At 37.9% G+C, this 15,831-nt stretch overlaps 1 protein-coding gene and 1 non-coding gene across 2 annotated transcripts in view; one reads left to right on the top strand and one right to left on the bottom strand.

The window, feature by feature from the left end:
- Positions 1-15,831, top strand: part of MAGED1 (MAGE family member D1) — a 99,467-nt gene that overhangs the window by 58,802 nt on the left and 24,834 nt on the right. The gene's annotated exons all lie outside the window — the stretch shown is intronic.
- Positions 9,154-9,259, bottom strand: LOC115833419. Its single transcript, XR_004028851.1, has one exon. It is a non-coding gene; the product is annotated as a U6 spliceosomal RNA (small nuclear RNA).

Here is a 15,831-nt window from a genome sequence, read left to right as displayed (position 1 = left end):
AAAGAGACAGGTAGTGAATTGTGTCTACATTTCTGTTTTGAACACATTTGTATCATGTCTAGAGTTATAATTCCCTTTTATCTGTGTATTTTTATATATTTGTATTTGAGGCATAGTCTTGCCCTGTCGCCCAGGCTATAGTGCAATAGCGCAATCTTGGCTCACTGCAACCTCTGCCTCCCGGGTTCAAGCATTTCTCCTGCCTCAGCCTCCAGGTAGCTGGGATTACTGGCGCCCACTATACCCAGCTAATTTTCTTGTATTTTTAGTAGAGATGGGGGTTCACCATGTTGGCCAGGCTGGTTTCGAACTCCTGACCTCAAGTGATCCGCTCGCCTTGGCCTCCCAAAATATCCTTATTTTTTCTGTTAGCTCTATCATATGCCTATTTTTGTGTAACTGCTAAAAAACGTCAGAATATTCAGAATATTTATTTTCTAGAAATCTCCTTTGTAGAGCCTTCTCTCTTGATCCAGTCTGGGCTGTTTTCAATCCTGAAAGCTTTTGGGATTTCCACTTTATCCCTGATATTCTAAAATTTCATGATGATGTGTGGATATTTGTATATCTGTTGTCCTAGATACCTGGTAGGTAGACTCTTTCAGTTTGTATGTTTTTGTACTTGGACTCTGGAAAGTTTTATTATTTCTTGGATACTTTGTGAGCTCCATAAGGACACATTTTTATCTACTTTATTTATTTCTGTTTTTCCAGTGCCTAGAATAGTGCCTGATACATGATAGACATTTATTTGTTGAATGGATTAATATTTACATTTAAAATAATAAAAATGAAATAATGCCTCTGGACCCACCAACCAGGACAAGAAATAGAACATTATCAGTACTTTAGTGCCCTTTCCAATCACACCTTCCTGTCCGCCTCCACCTAGAGATAATACTACCCTGATTTTTGTATTAACAATTTCTTTGGTTTTCATATATTTTTATCACTTGTATATATGTTTTTAAACAACATATTGTTTAGTTTTGAAAAAATGGAAAAGCGAACACAAACCTAGTTGTATGAGAAAAGGGTACTGTTGCCCCTGTTAGATAGTCTCCCAGGAAAACAGAGGTTCTGAGTCAAAAACTGACTTTAGCTTCTCTGAGAACTGTAAAGCCATTTCGGGGATAATTAGTGAATGAGGTCATGAAATTTACTGTTACTGATGAAAGTCCTGTCTGTCTAATTTAATTTTTCTATTGCAGGTGACATTTTCTCTCTTTTCAGCTCTATTAGAGTTAATAGTTGACAAAAATTATACATATTCAAGGTGTATACATATTCAAAGTGATATTTTGATATAAATATACACTGGGAAATGATTTCTACAGTCAAGCTAATTAACACATCCATCAACTCACAGTTACCTTTTTTGTGGGAATACTTAAGATCTACTCTCTCAATGAATTTCAAGTATGTAATACATTATTACTAACTATGTTCACCATGCTGTACATTAGATCTCCAGAACTTACTCATCTTACAACCACAAGTTTGTATCCTTTGACCATCTCTCCACTTCCCCTACACACTGGCTGACCTTGGGTAACCACCCATCCACTCTCTGTTTCTATGAGTTCAACTTTTTAAAGATTCAGCATATAAGTGAGATCATGCAGTATTTGTCTTTCTGTGTTTGGCTTATATCACTTAGCATAGTGTCCTCCAGGTTCATCTGTGTTGTTGCAAATGGCAGGATTTCCTTTATCAAGGGTGAACAATATTCCCTTGTGTGTGTGTATGTGTGTGTGTGTGTATACACACAATTTCTTAATGCATCTGTTGCAGACACTTAGATTGTTTTCATATTGTAACTATTGCTAAAAATGCAGCAATGAACAGGGGAGTTCAGATGCTTCTTTAAGATAGTGATTTTATCTCCTTTGGATATACACCCAGAAGTGGAATTGCTGGATTATATGGTAGTTCAATTCTTAATTTTGGGGGGAACCTCCATACTGTTTCTGCTAGTGACTGTACCACTTTACACTCTCACCAACAATGTATAAAGGTTCACTTTTTGCCACTTTTTGCCAACACTTGTTATCATTTGACTTTTTGATAATAACTATCATAACAAGTGTGAGATGATATCTCATTGTGGTTTTAATTTGCATTTCCTTGAAGATTAGAAATGTTTAACACTTTCCATATACCTGTTGGGCATTTGTATGTCTTCCTTGGAAAAAATGTCTATTCAGGTCCTTTGCCCATTTTTAAATTGGGTTATTTGTGTGTGTGTGTGTTTTTTTAACTACTGAGTTAACTATATGAGTTCCTTATATATTTTGTATATTAACCCCTTATCAGATATATGGTTTGTGTATATTTTCTCCTAATCTGTGGATTGCCTTTTCATTTTGTTGATTGTTTCCCTTGCTGTGCAGAAACTTTGTAGTTTGATGTAGTCCCACTTGTTTATGTTTGCTTTTGTTACCTGCCTTTTTGGTGTAATAACAAAAAAATCATTGTCATGTTCAATGTGAAGGACCTTTTCCAATGTTTTCTTCTAGAAGTTGTATGTTTTAGGACTTACATTTAAATCTCTAATCCAATTTCCAATTAGAGTTGAGGGGTGTGAGAGTGTGTGTGTTTGTGTGTGTGTGTGTGTGTGTAACATAATGATCCAATTTCATTTTTTTCTGCAATGGACATTCAGTTTTTCCAACACCATTTGTTGAAGAAACTATCCTTTCCCCATTATGTATTCTTGATACCTTTGTCAAAGATTAGTTGACTGTATATGCATGGATTTGTTTCTGGGCTATTTTATTTATTTGTCTATGTGTCTGTTTTTATGCCAGTACCATGTTGTTTTGATTACTATAGCTTTGTAACATAATTTGAAATCACGAAGTATGATGCCTCTGACTTTGTTCTTCTAATTCAAGATTGCTTTTAGTTATTAATAGGGGTTTTATTGAATCTGCAGATTGCTTTAGTTAGTACAGACATTTTGACAATATTGATTCTTCCAATCCATGAACACAGAATACTTTTCAATTTATTTGTGTCTTTTTCAATTTCTTCTATTATTGTTTTGTAGTTTTCAGTGTACAGATCTTTTACCTCCTTGGTTAAATTTATTCCTAAGTATTTTATTGGTTTTGATGTTATTATAAATGGGATTATTTTCTTAATTTCCCTTTTGGATTATTTATTGTTAGTACATAGAAATACTATTGATTTTTCTATGCTGATAGTATATTATGTAACTTAATCCATTTATTAGTTCTAATAGTTTGTTTTATGGAGTCCTTAGGTTTTTCTGTATATACGATTATGTCATCTGCAAACATATAATTTCACTTCTTCCTTTCCAATTTGGATGCATTTTATTTCCTTTTCTTGACTAATTGCTCTGGGTAGGGCCTCCAGTAATATGATGAATAGAAATGGTGAGAGTGGGCATCCTTGTCTTGTTCATGATCTTAGAGGAAAAGCTTACAACTTTTCACCATTGAGTATGTTGTTAGCCATGGACTTGTGATATACGGCCTTTACTGCTTTTGGGTACATTCCTCTTATACCTAATTTGTTGAGAGTTTTTATCATTGAAGATTTCTGAATTTTGTTTCTCTTTAAGATTGTAATTTTTTTTTCTTGTTTCCTTGAATTCAAGAATTTAATCAGGGTATCCTGAGTATATCTTAGAATGTAAGCTCCACAAAGAGAGGGATTTTCGTCTGTTTTGTTCACTGATATAACCCAAGTGCCTAGAATAGTGCTGGCTATGTAATAAGTCCTCATTAGATGAGTTGATTAAATTAATGTATGAATGCATAAATTAATGAATGGATGGATGAACAGGTACTCAATCTTGTCTGGAATTCAGGTAGTCCTTTCTTTACCTCGGGGAAATTTTCTCCTATCATTTAGTTAAGTATTGCCTTTCTTCCTTCTATTTCTTTTCTCCTTTAACTCCCCATCCATCTCCCATATTCACATTTTAGGTTCATTGACACTATCCTCTAGATACCTTGTCTTGTATCTCATTGTATCTATTGCTTTATGGGTTTTTTTGCTCAGTGCCCTGATATAAATCTTGCACTTAATTTTCTAGTCAAGTAATTCAGGGCTCATCATTGACATCATTTTTCATTTTATTGTTTAATTGGAATTTGATACGGTTTGGATTTGTGTCCCTACCCAAATCTCATGTTGAATTGTGATCCCTAATTTGGAAGAGAGGCCTGGTGGGAGGTGATTGGATCAAGAGGGCAGATTTCCCCCTTGCTGTTTTCATGATAGTGAGTTCTCACGAGATCTGGTTGTTTAAAAGTGTGTAGCACCTCCACCCTTCTCTCTCTTCCTCCTGCTCTGGCCATGTAAGATGTGCCTGCTTCACTTTCACCTTCTGCCATGATTGTGAGTTTCCTGAGGCCTCCCCAGCCAAGCTTCCTATACAGCCTGTGGAACCATGAACTAATTAAACCTTTTTTCTTTATAAATTATGCAGTCTCAGGAATTTCTTTATAGCGGTGTGAGAACGGACTAATATAGAATTTGTTTTTAAAGCTTTGAGCTCTAAGTTTTTGTGTGTATATGCTGCATTTTCCTCAGGTGTTCTTATTACTTTTTAATCGGTTTTTACATATCTTGTCTAATAGCTTTGTTTTATTTCTCTCTGACTGCTGAAACTTTTTAGTGTTTGTTTTTATTAATGATCACTTTGTGGGCCTTGATGTAGATTGGAATGTATTTGAGTCAGTACTGTTAGAATATCAACTATGTGCAGATAGGAATGGTGTTACTATGGAAACGAGGTCACATGTGAATTCTGATCTTCACACTGCCTTATTTCCAGCGAAAAGTTGCCGTTTCTTTAGAACACTGATTGTCCCCGGATAAAACTGAAAATTCCAATATTTAGGCCTAGTCACCTTGGACACAAATTGCACTCTGAAATATTGTTCTTTCACTGAGAGCAGACAAGCACAGTATTTAAGTTTATATGCAAGGGCTCAAAAGCTAACACAAAGCTAGCTAGCAAAAAGAAAAAAGAAAGAGCTAAAATGACTGTTAGATGTAATTCTACATAACCTGTTTTTAACAAGAGCATTCTATAAGACTAAATTCTAAATTTTTTCATCAAAGGGTGTTTTTCTACTCCTGATTAATTTTCACCTACTGTACCATGGTAACTCTACCCATTCAGAATTTGAATTCCTAGTTCAGGGAAACGAGGAATCTGGGGTAGTGGCAACGCAATATCCTTGTTTAGACTTGATGTTAATTTGTATCAGTGTTTGCTGGTAATGCTAATCAAAAACAAACTCCACCTAGAAACCTGTTTGTGGTAAAACATGGATAACACCAGTAAAGAGAATTTATATGATTTCATTGATCCATTGTGTGGGAGTTGTGAGGGATCAATAAATAACATTCATTTTTCCTGACTAGGTTCAGAACCAATTGAAATTGAAAGATGTAGGAATCAGATAAATGGAACTCAAAACATCATCTTTATTACTGATAACACTTCAGAGAATATGGCTTTAATGTGGACTTCCTAATATTGGACTCCAGAATTAAGCAGATTTACCTAGACCACCATAAGCAATGATGAAAAACCACAAGACTCTGGGCCAAAAGTGGGCCACTTGATGCATGATATGTTTTCTATAAGAATGTAGATGAAGGGTAGAGAGCAAGAGCCTAAACCAAGCTGTATTAGTCAGGGTTCTCTAGAGGGACAGAACTATATATATACATAAAAATAAAGGGGAGCTTATTAAGTATTAACTTACACGATCACAAGGTCTCACAATAGGCTGTCTGCAAGCTGAGGAGCAAGAAGAGCCAATCCGAGTCCCAAAACTGAAGAACTTGGAGTCCGATGTTCAAGGGCAGGAAGCATCCAGCACGAGAGAAAGATGTAGGCTGGGAGGCTAGGCCAGTCTCTCCTTCTCGCGTTTTTCTGCCTGCTTTATATTTGCTGGCAGCTGATTAGATTGTGCCCACCAGATGAAGGGTATATCTGCCTTCCCCAGCCCACTGACTCAAATGTTAATCTCTTTTGGCAACACCCTCACAGACACACCCACAATCAATACTTTGTATCCTTCAATTCAATCAAGTTGATACTCAGTATTAACCATCACACAAGCATACTCAGATGTTTCTTCCAAACATACTAGTCATATAACTCATTCCTTCTTCTGTGGACAGAAAAGCAGGAGTGTTAGTCTATTTGAAGTTCTTCCACTTAGAAACATGAGAATTAAAGATTAAGTGTTCCCTCTAACATAGCTCAGTGATATATTCAGTATTGCCATGTGCTTGAACTTGTCCATCTCTTCAGGACCAAAAATATCATAGTTTTGCTATGACACGAAAGGTATTAGGATATTTTAGGAAGACTGTAGTACAAATAGCTCAATTACAGAATATCATATTAATGACATACCAATAGAGTATTTAAAACCCCGTCTAAATGCTATAACAAAACATGAAGAAATGCTTCTTAAAGGCAGATGTACCAAAAGGAATCCATTCACCACTCTCTACCAATGGGAACACCAAACATTGTACCTTCAGAGCATGATATGTTTCTCCACTTAACACCTACTAGAACTCTGCAATGAGGCTTCAAGTGAGAAACTTCTCTATTATATCTGGGTTGATGTAAGATCCACATATCAGGAAAGTAAGTTGTGTGTGTGTGTGTTTGTGTGTGTGTGTTTTTGTGTGTGTGTTTGTGTGTGTGTGTATGAGAGAATAAGATAGGAGTGGGGGAGAAGAAAGGAGAGGAGAGGAAAGAAAAGAGAGAAGGAAAATGAGATAGCAGGGAATGGGCACCACAAGTGTAAAATCCTAAGTGATGTGGGTCATGTGTTTGATGGAGAGATAGGGAGAGTATTGTGTGGTAGTGGGGTAGTGGAGGTATGTGGCCAAGGTATCTGTGATAATGGTGTCAATGGGGACAGTGTAAGGATGGTATGAAATCACTGTGATCATGAAGACAGAGGCAATGTGAGTGACAGTAACAGGAAGAGATCAGAATGTATGTGACAGTGGTAGTTATGGTCACAGTGTATGTGAAAGACAAGAATTGTGCATGTGTGTGCATATGGTTGTGTGAGAAAGTGGGGAGGGAGGGGACAGGATAATGGGACACTGGGATCATTGTGTGTGTGAAAATGTGGATGGGACATGTTGATGTAGAGGGAGGATGGAATGGGGCAAGTGTAATGTCATTATGGAAGATAGGTACATGATGGAGGTGAGAAGGTTGGTGTGTGTCTGTGTGTCTATGTGTGCTGGGGAAAATGAGAAGTGTGTCTCTTTGTGAGGACAGATGGATACCGTGAGCATGGGTAATCACAGTCAATGAAAATGTGATAATTTGGAGTGGGGAAATCATGAGTGTCTGAATAGGGTTGTTGAATAAAGTATGTGGTGGGAAAATGCAAAGAGTTTCTGAGTGTCAGTGAGGAATGGGGAATATATGTGTGTGAGAGCAAAGTTGATGTGGTTATTGGTTGTTAGTATGTACGAAATGGAGGTGGTATGAGAATGTGTGGAAGGAGATTTGGAGGATGATACAAATTTGATAATGGAGACATGGACTGTGTGTACGATAGTGGGTGTGGCTAGACACTGTGTAATGGTGTAGTGTAGGGATTGAGTAATTGGGGTGTGACTATGTGAATGATGGGGATGGTGTGTATGATAATGGGGATTGATTTAAGTTAGTTGTATTTGACAGTGGGTGTCGTGGGTACCATATCTGTTCTGGTCTAAAGACATTTTATTTATGATAGTACAGGATAGGACAGAGTATGTGTGGAAATGGGAGTGATAGAGACAGTGTGCATGTTAGTGGGCATATTAATCCATTTTCACACTGCTATAAAGAGATACCTGAGACTGGACAATTTATTAAAAACAAAGAGGGTTTAGGGTGCTGGGATTGCAGGCGTGAGCCACTGCGCTTGGCCTGGAACATCTCCATTTTTATGATTTTTTTCATTTTTAATTTTTTTTTAAGAGACAGGGTATCTGCTGGGCGCGGTGGCTTATGCCTGTGATTCCAGCAGTTTGGGAGGCCGAGGCGGGCGGATCGCTTGAGCTCAGGAGTTCGAGATCAGCCTGGGCAACATGGTGAAACCCTGTCTCTACAAAAATAATACAAAAATTAGACTGGTGTGGTGGCGGGTACCTGTGGTCCCAGTGCTTGGGAGGCTGAGGCGGGAGAATCCCTTGAACCCAGGAGGCGGAGTTTGCAGTGAGCCGGGATCCTGCCACTGAACTCCAGCCTGGGTGACAGAGTGAGACCCTGTCTCAAAACAAAACAAAACAAAACAAAAAGAGACGGAGTCTTGCTCTGGCGCTCAGGCTGGGGTGCAGTGGCACTATTATAGATAGCTCGCTGCAGCCTAAACTACTGGGGTCAAGGGATCCTCCTACCTTAGCCTCCTGAGTAACTGAGACTAGGAGGGTGAGCCACCGTGCTGAGCTAAGATCTCCATTTTTAGATACTTTATCTCAGTGTATTCAAAATATGGTTCTTGGACAAGTGTGGGTTGGTGATCTGGTCTGCCATGAACTAAATACAGAACTGAGCCTAAGTGTTTGGGAAATTTTACTGCAATTTTAGAGATTTTATTTATGCCGAATCAATAATTTAAAAAGTGAGGCTTGTATTTTGTATTCTGTAATTTACTGTAATATCATTTTTTCTACAAACAGATTCTTATTTCACAAAATTATTGGTTGAAACGAATTAAAGTGAACAAAAAACCAACTGGTTTTGCACAAGTAGTTTGAGATATATTGCTCTATCTTACTCAAAATTGATGTGTATGTGATTTCTTTTTCTATAATGTGAAGTTCTTTTTGTTGTTGTTCTTTGGGGATCTTGTGCTCTACTCCTAAAATATTAATGTCATGCGGGATTCCAGAATTGTTTTGTTTTGTTCCAGATATTTGCCTTGCATATATAAAGATGTGGTCATTCTTTGCATGCTCTTTCCGCAGAGACACATGTAAATGGAGTTGTAATTTCCTGTTGGTAAACAGCAAGTATTTAAATTTAGAATCAGGTGGTAAGGTTGATATGTAGAAAGGTCATACATTGGATTGCCTTCAAAGTGATACCTTTTCCAGTTAACTGTTAACTCACCAGTTTACTGCTTTTCTTTTCTTTCTTTTTTATGCTTCATGAATTTGTGTGTCATCTTTGTACAGGGGCCATGTGCTAATCTCTGCACAGTTCCAATTCTGGTGTTTGTGCTGCCAAAGCAAGCACGGCTTTTCTTAATCATATCAAATATTATATGGTATGTGAAAACAGTATAGATCTGGCTTAAGGTATTGCATGGATGACAAATGGACCTCATGTTATAGAGGAATGAAAGATATAAATTAATAAAACATGATCATGATAAGAATAAAACAAACTAAATTCCTCTCCAGTGCTTGGCACACTCCGGAGAGGGTCAGGCTGGTGTGGCCCCAGCAGGTCAGAGATGGCTAATGGCTCGGTGACAAAGAGCCAGACTGCATAAGATTCTGCCTCTGCAGATGCAGAACAGTAGGGCCTCTGATGTGCTCGAACATCTGTTTGGATCTCCATTTCTCCTCAAGAAGAGACACCTTTTAAAAATTATTTTTCGAAGCTGCATTACTTACTGATTCAGAGTCCTCTACACCTGCACTTCTCAAGGAATATTTGGCATAATCTTTTTTTTTTTTTAATTATACTTTAAGTTCTAGGGTACATGTGCACAACGTGCAGGTTTGTTACATATTTATACATGTGCCATGTTGGTGTGCTGCACCCATTAACTCGTCATTTACATTAGGTATATCTCCTAATGCTATCCCTCCCCCCTTCCCCCACCCCACAACAGGCCCCGGTGTGTGATGTTCCCCTTCCTGTGTCCATGTGTTCTCATTGTTCAATTCCCACCTGTGAGTGAGAACATGCGGTATTTGGTTTTTTGTCCTTGCGATAGTTTGCTGAGAATGATGGTTTCCAGCTTCATCCATGTCCCTACAAAGGACATGAACTCATCATTTTTTATGGCTGCATAGTATTCTATGGTGTATATGTGCCACATTTTCTTAATCCAGTCTATCATTGATGGACATTTGGGTTGGTTCCAAGTCTTTGCTATTGTGAATAGTGCCACAATAAACATGTGTGCATGTGTCTTCATAGCAGCATGATTTATAATCCTTTGAGTATATACCCAGTAATGGGATTGCTGGGTCAAATGGTATTTCCAGTTCTAGATCCCTGAGGAATTGCCACACTGACTTCCACAATTGTTGAACTAGTTTCCAGTCCCACCAACAGTGTAAAAGTGTTCCTATTTCTCCACATCCTCTCCAGCACCTGTTGTTTCCTGACTTTTTAATGATCGCCATTCTAATTGGTGTGAGATGGTATCTCATTGTGGTTTTGATTTGCGTTTCTCTGATGGCCAGTGATGATGAGCATTTTTTCATGTGTCTTTTGGCTGCATAGATGTCTTCTTTTGAGAAGTGTCTATTCATGTTCTTCGCCCACTTGTTGATGGGGTTGTTTGTTTTTTTCTTGTAAGTTTGTTTGAGTTTTTTGTAGATTCTGGATATTAGCCCTTTGTCAGATGACTAGATTGCAAAAATTTTCTCCCATTTTGTAGGTTGCCTGTTCTCTCTGATGGTAGTTTCTTTTGCTGTGCAGAGGCTCTTTAGTTTAATTAGATCCCATTTGTCAATTTTGCCTTTTGTTGCCATTGCTTTTGGTGTTTTAGATATGAAGTCCTTGTTGGGCATAATCTTTTAATCTTTCTGGAAAGCCAACAAAACATTACCTATGCCAGGCTTTCCACTAGGAACACCCCATTCTTTCCATCATAGTGCTTTTTAAAGGACTTTATCATTTGTTCTCTGGGTTCATTTAACTCTTAACTTACACCGATTTAGCATCTTTGCTATATTTCCTTTCTTATTTCATTCTTTATATGTTACGTTACATTTCTGTTTGAGTCTTTACAGTATCTTCTTTCTTACCAACTTGTCTTTCTAGAATATTCTCACAATTAATGTTTTGGTTTGCTTTGAGGTAGGCGATCAGCAGGACTTGTTTTATGAGCACTGGTCAGGACCCTGTCTATCTAAATGGTATGTAGCAAAGAAACTGGCCAAAGCCAGGTAGGACCAGCAATTATACTGCACTTGCATAAGACACTTCTACCACTACCATGACAGTTTACAAATGCCACGGCAATGACCTGGAAATTACGTTATATAATTCTGGGAACTCTCTTCCCTTTTTCCATAAAGTTTGCTAATAACTCACCCCTTATTTAGCAAATAATTAAGAATGGGTATGAATATAGGTAGCCAGCAATCCACAAGTGCTACTCTGGACCAGTCTGCCTCTGGGGTGTGGAGCAGTCACTTGGCTGTACACTGTTGCTCAAATAAACTTGCTTTCTTTCATTGTCAAAAAAATAATAAAATAAAAATAAAAAGAAAGAGGGTTTAATTGACTCACAGTTCTGCATGGCTTGGGAGGGCTCAGGAAATTTACAGTCATGGTGGACGCAGAAGAGGCACATCTTGCATGGCAGCAGGTGAGAGAGAGTGAGCAAGAGTAGGGAAAACTGCCTTATAAAACCATCAGATCTCATGAGAACTCACTCACTATCATGAGAGCAGGATAAGGGAAAATGACTCCATGATCCAATCACCTCCCACCCGGTCCCTCCCTTGACATGTGGGGATTATGAGGATTACAATTCGAGATGGGATTTGGGTGGGGACACAGAGCCAAACCATATCAGCAGGATTGAGCAAAGTGTGAATATGATAGTTTGGAGAACTGGGACAATATGTGGAGATCATACTATATAAGTCATAGTCATGATCATGAGTCAGAGAGAGTCGTGTGAATGAGATAGTGTGTTAGACTGTGTGTGTGTGTGTGTGTGTGAGAGAGAGAGAGAGAGAGAGAGAGAAGTTGGGGTAGGGGCATGTCATGTTTTAGGATGGGTATTTGGAATGTCATTTGGATATGAGTAACAAAGACCTAAAAATGAGTTGCTTAAAATAATTAGGGGATATCTTTTCCTTACCTGAAACAAGCCCAGGACCTCCACAATTTTATCAGTGTCTCAGTCCCCTTATATATTTTTTTGTTCCATGGTCCTTGGTATATAGCTCTCATCTTCCAGGTGCCTTCTGGTTGAAGGATGCCTGCTGCAACTCTGGCCATCATTTCTATGTTTCAGGTAGAAAGAATGAGGAAGAGGAGAGGGCAAAAATACCTTGTCAGTGGAATTAGTCTCCTTATACAGAGCTTTCCCAAAAATCCTATCCAGTGACTGCCAAATACATCCCATGGGAAAGAACTGTGACACATAGCCACCACTATCTGTAGCTGAGAGAACATGTAAGAAAAAACAGTTTCTTAGTAAGGAAAAGGGGATGTTGGTAGGGTATCACCAGTAGAGAAGGAGAGGTTGAAGATTTGGGAGAGGGAGTATAATTAATAGATGAAAATCACAAAGGTGCTAGATACAGATGGGATATGACTGGCAGAGTTTGAGATGCTGAAGGATATCATGGTAAGCAAAAATAGACATATTGTCTCTGCCCTCATGAAACTACTGTCTTGTGAAGAAGACAGTAATCGCAGAGTCAAATATTTGTGAAGTTGTCACTCTGGTAGGTGCTATGGAGGGGAAGTACATGGTTCCGTGAATAGGTTAAAAGAGGGCTTTACCTAATCAGGGAAGTAAAAGCAGGGAGGAAGTAATGATGGCGATGAAACCAGAAGACAGATTCAGAATTGATTGGTTGAAGGCTCTGTGGATGGGATGGGGTAAAAGTGTTTCCAGAAGAGGAAACAGCATGAACAAAGGGACTTATGCTCTGTTGTCTTTTAAAATGTATTTTATTTCATTTAGAATCTTTTCTATTATGTCTTCAAGTTCACTAATCTTTAGTAATTAACATCATCTAGCATTTTTTTCTTCTCAAATATTATAGTTTTTATATCTAAATGTATGACTTGGACCTTATTAAATAGATCTTATGTTTTTACTTAACATGACCATTCTTTCCTCTAAGTTTTTGGACACATGGAAATAGTTATAATGGCTTTTAATGTGCTTATCTGCTAATTATAACATCTATTAAATATGTAACTTCTGGGTAAGTTTGGATTGATTGATTTTTCTCCTCCAGATGGGTCCTATTTTTCTGCTTCTTGGTATGCCTGGTTTTTTTTAATTCGATGCCAGGCAATGTGAATTTTACCTTTCGCTAAATTTTGGTGAAATTTTTTGTTTTGGTGCTAGATATTTTTATATTCCTACAAAGCTACCTGAGCTTTGTTCTGAAATGCACTTCTTTGGAAACAGTTAGATCTTTTTGAGTCTTGCTTTTATGATTTGTTAGGCAGGACCACAGCAGTTTTTTGCATAAAGCTAATTATCCCTGACGGATGAGGCAAGACCCATCTGAGTATCCCATGCCACATGAATTAGGAAGTTTTCCACTTTAGCTGGTGAGAACAGCATGGTCCCCAGACCTGTTGGAGCTTCTGGCACTTGTTCCCTTTAATCTTTTCAGGTGATTCTTTCCCCAGCCTCAGGCAATTTCCTTTTATGAATTCACTGATCAGTACTCTGCCGAATACTTAATGGCAATCCTTCAAAGATCTCCAGTGTTCTCCCTGTGTAACTCTCTCTTTTTGGGTACTCTGCTCTGTGAACTCTAGCTACCTTGGTCTTTCTGGTCTCTCATCTCTGCCACTCCAATTCAGGGAATCCCCTGGATTCTGACTACATTCTCCCTTGTTGCTCCACAAACTGGAACCTCTCAAGCAGTAAGTGCTCACTTCTTTTTTCCTCATCTCTCAGGGATTACTGTTCTTCATTGCCTAATGTTCAGTGTCTTGAAAAACCATTATTTCATATTTTCTGTCAATTTTTAAGTGTTTTTTGTCAGGTTGGAGGGCAAAATCCTGTCTCCAGCTTGGCTCTTAGGAAGTTATATGGTGGAGACCTGTTAGATAATTATTTTCTTTTCTTTTACAGTTGTTTGACCTTCTCACTACTGCCAAGTATCACGAATGAGTGACAGTTATAATTTTTTTTATCAAATGAGAAGAGCCTGAGAATAAGAAATGTATTCAAAATCAGGGATTTGAGGAACAATTTGGGTCACAGGGGAATGTGGCCATATATTACAAGGATAACTCCTCATGACTCTAACCACAAGGAACTTCTGAGCATAAAGACAAGTTAGAAAAGGAGATTAACCTTCTTTCAAAGGATAGATGTTTAAGGCTTGGGGTAGATATTCACAGGATTGGTTCCCAGCCAGGGGGCTTCCAAGACTATAGTAAGTGTTAGAGTAATTGTGCTCTAATCTCAGACATTCTACAGGAGGATGAAACCATACACAGGACAAGCCCACACCCACACCCATAGTGTGGGTCACATGACCATAGCTTCAGACCAATTTCAGAGACTATAAATCATCAAGAAAAGTCCATGATGGTGAGAAAACGTGTGAAGACCATTGAAGAGCCTTTGGCCAAGCTTCAGATCTTATTAACATCAGATAATTCATTAGCAGAGAGAAACTCTGTGAATGTAGTGATCATGGATGGTCTTTCTTTCTTTTTTTTTTTTCTTTTCACATTCACTTGACTTTGTGGATGGTCTTTCAACCAGAGTTCAAATGTCATTCATTATTGTTAAATACATACTGAAGCCATAGAAATGCAGTCAGTGGAAAAAAGCCTTCAGGAACAAATCAAACCTGAGTAATCGTGAGAAATTTCAACCTGGAGAGAAACTGTTGAATATACAAAATGTGATACTCCACTCTGTTCTTATCCCATGCAGACTCCCCCAATCTGTGTAAGTGATTCCTTTGGATCCCTCCTCACATGGCTTTGGTGAGGGAGTTGCATGCCCCTCTCTTTCCTCAAGAAAAAGGAAAACACTCTTCCCCAAGCCAAGGACTCACAACACTGTAAATTCTTATCGAATTCTTTCTAGCTTTCTATGAACATATGGGCTGAAAAGGAATGGAATGAATACCAGTAGCATGACTAGTATGCTCTCCCCATGTAAGGCCTGTAGGATTGTGTTCAGATCTCCTGGGATGTTCTTTTTCGAATGTGGAGGCACTGGGTACCTTTTTCTTTTTTTTTTTTTTTAAAGGCTATATGGCTTTAACCAAAATTCTGAGGAAAGTGTGAAAGTTCCATTCAATAACCTGCTAAATTTATATTACCTTTTCTCATTTAATATTACAATAGATGCATGCTTCTGCCATTAAAAACATCTAAATCGGATTTTTTATCACTCCAAATTTAAAGCATAGTCTTCAAAGGTAGATTACTAAGAAAGTATAGATGTTTTTTAGGCTCTAAATATACGTTTCTGAATCGTTTTCTAGTAAAAGGAATATTTGTTTGGCTTTTCAATAGCAAAGGACATCCTCAACATTTTTTTTTAATGGAGAAAATGATGGTGGAAAAGAAGGTCATAGATTGCATTTTTTCCTAGATCAAGAATTCATAAATAAGACTAAGAGGCAAGACACCAACCAAAAAAAGCATTTGCAACAAGTGTGACAGATACAAGGTTAATAACCTTAATGTACAAAGAACTCTCACAGCAAAATACAAATGATTAAGAAACACCGAGAGTATCTTCCCATCGTTAATAATAATAATAAATACAGTTTGAATCAATTAAATGTATTTTGTCTATAAAAATGGCAAAGATATTTTTAAAGCAAATGTTCAGCACTATTAAGGGTATGTGAGAAGTCTTTTGCATTGCTAGTGTTGACAAAAACCTTTCT

This window comes from Nomascus leucogenys, chromosome X (assembly GCF_006542625.1).
Source record: "Nomascus leucogenys isolate Asia chromosome X, Asia_NLE_v1, whole genome shotgun sequence".
In the NCBI taxonomy this organism is placed as follows: Eukaryota; Metazoa; Chordata; class Mammalia; order Primates; family Hylobatidae; genus Nomascus; species Nomascus leucogenys.
This window is presented reverse-complemented; position numbering and strand designations above follow the sequence as displayed.